General features: G+C 43.2%; 1 long non-coding RNA gene across 1 annotated transcript; it reads right to left on the bottom strand.

Moving 5' to 3' along the window:
• Positions 1–345: 345 nt before the first annotated feature.
• On the bottom strand, positions 346–2,245 carry LOC124673955. The gene is made up of 5 exons (XR_006992888.1): positions 2,015–2,245; positions 1,610–1,711; positions 1,019–1,461; positions 594–640; positions 346–479 (listed from the first exon to the last, which is right to left on the bottom strand). It is a non-coding gene; the product is annotated as an uncharacterized LOC124673955 (long non-coding RNA).
• Between the last annotated feature and the right edge of the window lie 4,069 nt (positions 2,246–6,314).

Here is a 6,314-nt window from a genome sequence, read left to right as displayed (position 1 = left end):
CAGTGCATTTATCAAAGACTATTTCACCACCAAGATTAATAGCTGCTTGGAGTTAGTGGCCAAAGTATGGTGAGATGTAAATATGTGTGGCAACGCAGCAATACCTAAGTAAGCTGGATTTTACTCAGCCAATAGACACCCAGTTTGCCTCTATATGGTTATCTCCCTTAGCATAAGCAACAAATAAGAAACGAACAGTGATGTTATCTTTGCATCTCACATAAATCATTGAACCAAACTCTCTACCAATTTGCTACATGTGGAATAAATAAGAAACTAAGTAGACAACTTAGGAGCCGAATGGAATGACCTTCATCGTAGCTAGGAGGCTATTATGCAGGTGTGATTATCGTATCACAATCATCGGCCGGTGATGCTCCGCGCCACAGCAGGTCTCCTCTTCCTCCTCGCTTGGACTATATTCTCCTCCTTTCAATCTCCCTCTATGCATCTTCCTCTTTCCCTCCGGTTCTCACTTGCTGCAGCAGACAAACCAAGCAACACATGAACACACCAGAAAGAAAAGGAACAGTGGAGAGAATAAAAAATTACTAACACTGGAAATATTATGATACTATGTAAGCTCAAATCACCTAGTGGAGGAAGATTTTCATTGCTATTCATTGAGCGGGCCCAAGACCTGAAAGAAATTGCAACCAGAAAAGTCCACGAAGATTAAATACTCCATTTGATATTATTGTTTCTTCTAAACCATTCAATTACCTAAACGAAATAGCATACCGAAGCCTGAAAAAAGGGGCATGGAGAAACCAAAAAAGAAAAAACAATCTTATGAAAAGAGGTAAGAACTATATTAAAGTTCTCTTCTGTAAGCTTCCAAATTTTTTGGGTGCAATTAAAATTAAACCATGCAACTCAAAAGCTAACAAAGCTCCATTATGGACATATATATATAGTATATAGTACATCAAGCACACGATTTCTAATTGCGTATGAGGTATTGCACATAAATTAGAATAAGGAGTATTTGAAGAAGAAAAAGAGAAGAATCACTTACCCCGTGATATTGGAGCATCACCTCAAGAAGTGTGTTTTTCTCGTTGGTTTCCCATGCCACCTGTACAAAGCAACATAACATCATCTTTAGCATGGACCATTTGAGAAAGATGAGATCTGTGCCACTGAAGAATGGGGCTAGCTAGCTAAAAAAATACTGATGCACATCCTGTAGTAATGAAATTTTAGAGAAACAAAAAGAGAGACCATGAGGTAAATATGAATTAAAAACTTCTAATTTTCTTACACAAATTGCAAAACTGAGAGATGTGGAGAGTGAGAGGGAGGGCAGAGGAGCACCAATTACATGATGTACTTAAAAAGTGCCCCTACTTCCCTTGTGAGAGGAACCTCACAAGAAAGAACCAAGTCACAATGTTTCTGGCTCCTCCATATCAAATAGCTACATGTTTCTTTTTGTGGGGAGAATACTTACCTGATAGCCTGCAAAAGGTCAAACAAAAGGTCAAAAAATTCAACCTGTGATTATAAAAATACCCAAAGCTTCAGTATATAAAGCAAAGGGCAGAAAAATAAAGAGCGAACAATCTGCAGCCATCTGAAATCTTTATGCCAAGTGAAATTCACGTACCTGCTGCAGATTTCTTATACACATATGCACCAGTGCAATGATACACTTTGTCGAGCTCGACATCGAATTATACATGAAGAGGAAGTCCATACAATACAGAATCTGCAAACCAAAACGTCATGGAAACTTTTAGCTTTAAATCTGACCGGATGATCCAAAAAATCAGTCACCTAGCTTTTAGCTTTTCTGAGAGTAATGATGATCCAAAAAATCTAGGGAACTTTTTAGACGTGATGATTATTAATGGAAACATATAAATATGAACATGATGGTTTACCAAGATGCATGACCTTACACAGTGCGGATCTGTTTTCAGAGGACTTTGGGAACCAAAAACAGAAAACAGTAATCCTCTTCAAGAAAAACATGAGGAAAATTGTGCTGATAGGTAGAGGGGTGTGCTACCCTGTAGGTGGACGTATTCTTGACGGTGAGGACGGCGGTTAAGAGAGGTTGGCCTTGATGTCCTCCATGTGTTCACCGCCGTGGCCAGCGCGCCGCCGAGGACGGCGGACGCCCAAGTCCCTGCCCCGATGGAGCCGATGAACACCGAGGAGATGGCGGCCGTGCCAGCCATGTCCTCTTGGATCCCGTCACGGCCAGCAAGCCGTCGAGACGGACGCGGCCGACGCCCACGTCCCTTCCTTGCCGGAGCCGACGAACACGGCATGGCCGTGCCAGCAGAGCCGAGTCCGCCACGGCGAGGCCCTTGTGGTTCAGCACCAACTCCCACCACTCGTCCTTGGCCTTGATGAGGGGGAGGACGTGGCCGACAGCGCTCGCCGGAGAAGAGACCAACGGCGGGGAGGGAGAGCTAGGGAGGCGGCGGCTGCGGGAGCTGGGGAGGCGGCGGCTACGGGATTGTGGAGGATTGGGATAGGGTTTGCCTGGGCACACGTTTGCCTCACTTTCGTTTTGTCTCTCTTCGCACGACTCCGCTCCAACTGCTGCACGACGCGTGGTCCAATCGCTAGAAGGCTAGCCAGGCGAGCGACCCAACCTGTGTTCTGAGGAAAAGCATGATCGACCCAAGGTGGTTGCGCCCGCAGCGACCGACAGGCGGGTCCGCGCGATGGTTGGGCCCAGGCGCAGCCTAATGTGGGTAGCACACGGACGTTTCATGGTTTTCGCTAGCTGTGAGAATCAGCCCACCCAACCAAGATCCAACGAACCAGATTGACCAGACAAGAAAATCCGACGGCTAAGAAGCTACATGCGCTGTGAAAACCTCATGGGGGTGCAGCAATTATACCTTTAGATGCTAAGGGGTAGTAGTATATCATAGTAGCACGTTCAACGTGTAGCTTAGCACTGTAAATGGAGTATAACGTCAGGTTAGTCGTTGTAGCTCTTGTTCCATTTTTTGCACAATAAGCTTATGAATACATTTTGATAGACAAGATGGAAGAGAATTGTATGTGTACATACTTCAATTATTTTATTAACTTATCCCAAATATATATTCTACAAGGATGAATACATGTTGTGTTAGTGAGAGTGTTGTGAGAATCTTTAACAGATTCCATGTACCCTACCATCCTCTCACCTCCTCTTCATGTGTGGGTCCTCATCCTGTTTTTGCTAGTGCGATTAACGCCTGATCTCGATCCTCCTGTTTCAGTAGTGAAGATCTTTCTCTTAATTGTTGGGCTCCTAACCTTGACCGGTGGGGCTAGGGGCTCATAGGTTTGGTAGATATGGCCATATGGGTCATTTGATCTCGATAGCATCAGCTCGCTCCCATAAGGTTTGGATCTTTGTAGATTTGGTTGGTTCTGACTGGCGATCATATAGCTGGTTCTCCTCCTTGTAGTTGTGAATTAATCGACTAGATGGGGTCATGGATGATGTTTGTTGTGATGGGTCGGGGTGTAATGATCTGGCTCAATGTGGAAGAAGAATCAATGTTCTCATCAGAAAATCTCAAGTGTTAATGTGTTATTCCGCAATCATGGATGGAGCGTGTGCATGTGGTGGTGGGGGTTACTCGATCTGCAGGGGTAAGTGTTCCATTCTCTTCAAAATCTACTATCCTTGGTTCACAATGGCCTTGACTCAAGTGAGAATGCTCTACAATAATTCTTCATGTTGAGCATCTGAAGCCCCTCACGGTACCTCCATAAAACAAGACGTATGAAAGTTAAAGAGTGTGAAGTTTGACCAAGCTTATAAAAAAATGTTTAGGACTAAGATACTACATAGATATAATATGAAAATGTATGCCGTAATGTATGTGATGACATTGATTTGGCATCATAGATATTGAAAATTAATTCTAAAAACTTGGTTAAAGTTTACACCATTTGACTTTGAATACAATATACTTCTTATTTTATGAAAAGGAAGGTGTATTCATTAATAGATAATGTAAGAAGATGAAAATCCTCAAACATTATATATGGTTGAACAATAGTTAGGTCTATGAACTCTATACATGAAATTTTGCGAATCTTAATGGTATGACAAGAAATTACGGGCATAGTTGAGTCAAAATTACTACAATCTCCATCAAACAGCAAGGCATATAAATTTATTTAAAAGTCAAATATTACTAAGTTTGACCAAATATATACAAGAAAATATCAACATTTACATATTGAATAATTACATTATGAGAATATATTTTGCTAATTTATAATGTACATGTCATATTTTTTTTCCATCAATTTCCCAGTATTTATATGCCTTGTTTTTTTTAAAAAAAATGTGCTAGCTCAAGTGATACAAAAAAAAAAAGTCCAGTGGAACGAACATCAAATGTATGCACGTGTGGAAAGCGCAACAAGCAATAAATATGTAGTTAGGCACGTGCAAGCATAATCATCAATATAAACAGCCACAGCATGACAGAGATACCCCCGACAGCTCATCTCGTAAACATCGATAAAAAAGATGATATCGACATGAAAATGTTCCTAGAGGCCTGTAAAAACATGCGCACGAGAAATGCATGCTCTAATTTGGCTGTGGGCTACAATTAGAGGAGAAAACTTGAATATTCTATTAGGGCGTACAGCACATGCATGTATGAAACAAGGCTAGCTATTGCCAAAAGTTAAATAAAAATAATAGGCTAGCTAAACACGTATTAAGTACGTACGAGATAACGACTTCCTTATATAAAATGTGGTGCAATGTACATATTCGTCCATTTCATTGTCTCGTAGAATCAGTCGCCTAGTTGGACTTAAACATTTAAAATGTCCATATATGGACGCGGTTGCTATATGGTTTGCATGCCCAAGTGCACCTAGAATATTTCAAATCGTGGAGCCCGCTCAAAGCTTCAAATTTGTAGTTTAGAGATTGAAATCAGATTCAAAATAGCCTTGATATATTGTTAAAAATTAAAATATGATGTGGCAGTGCGGTCCTAATTTGAGTTTCAAAGTTTGGTACGGGAGTTGAATTGTTAAATGTCTGAGTTTCGAGTTTCTTAGCAGTGTGTGTAAATCAGTGGGGAAACAGGGACATCTTAGCTAGTACTCCGTATAACCACATTATTCCCAATTCAACCACAAAATGATCAACATGGACCGTTGTCTCAATAAGAGCCAACGGCCACACCGCCACAGTTCTCTGTTTCACACACATCTGCTCCATCTATCGGGACGCGTAATTTAACGATGACAGGGATCGATCAGACCAGACAGCGATAACTAATATGTAACAGACAAACACATATGCTCCCATCGATCAAGACGCGTAGTTTAACTATGACAGAGATTGATGCCGTATGGTCCTCCTCTGTTTTATGATAACTACTTCCATCTATGAGAAACACATATGCTCCCATCTATCGGGAGTATTGACGGAGTAGTTATCATTGATTTAATATAATGACGGAGTACTAAATTAGTGATAACTAATATACATGGTAATGAACCTTAATTAAGACGCACGCGTGTCCGATGATTCCAGGTTCCAGCCACTCCGGCTGGCGGCCGCCCGAGCAGTGAAGAACATACGGGACCTCCAACCAAGAAACAACTCTTGTTCAAAACAAAAAACAAAAAAACTTAATTTCAGCGTGTGTTTCCCAGCCACCTGTGCAGGCGGTGAAGTGTCAACGTTGTGCCGTCACAAACTGGCGCGTACACGTAAGCGATCCATTTTCCATATGCTAGCTGCTCGTGCAACGCATTCCCCGCGGCCCGCGCACGCGCCTCGGGCCGGTATATATGGAGCGTCCAGTGTGTGCTCATTGCTCAACTCCCCATCTGCACCAAGCCACACCAATCAGTCTGATCGAGCAAACAAAGCTCCTCTGCTCCAAAGATTCGAGCTCCAAATCAATCACATGGCTTTAGATTGCAGGACCTTGCCGCCGCCGGAGACTGGCGCCTACGTTCCAGCCGGCGAGGCCGTGGTCGGCTGACGGTGCTAATTCATCTACGGAGGGTGGAGGCACGCTGCACGAGAGAGCCATGGCGATGGACGTGCCACTGCTGTGGAACGATGAGGGGAGGATGAGGCGGGAGCTTGTCGCATGGGCAAAGGCCGTCACTAGTAGAAAACCTCTCATCCATCTAAGCCATTGGTACCGGTTCCCTTACGAACCGGTACCAATGGGGCCATTTGTACCGGTTTGAGGGTTCAGATGGGCGAGGAGCTTTGGTACCGGTTTGGGAGGGGCTTTCGTACCGGTTCGTGTTAGGAACCGGTACGAAAGGTCTTCGGCCAAAATTCAGACGCGTGGTGGGGC

This window comes from Lolium rigidum, chromosome 7 (assembly GCF_022539505.1).
Source record: "Lolium rigidum isolate FL_2022 chromosome 7, APGP_CSIRO_Lrig_0.1, whole genome shotgun sequence".
NCBI classification, from domain to species: Eukaryota; Viridiplantae; Streptophyta; class Magnoliopsida; order Poales; family Poaceae; genus Lolium; species Lolium rigidum.
Note: the sequence above shows the minus strand (reverse complement) of the source record. Positions and strands in the feature narration are given on the sequence as shown.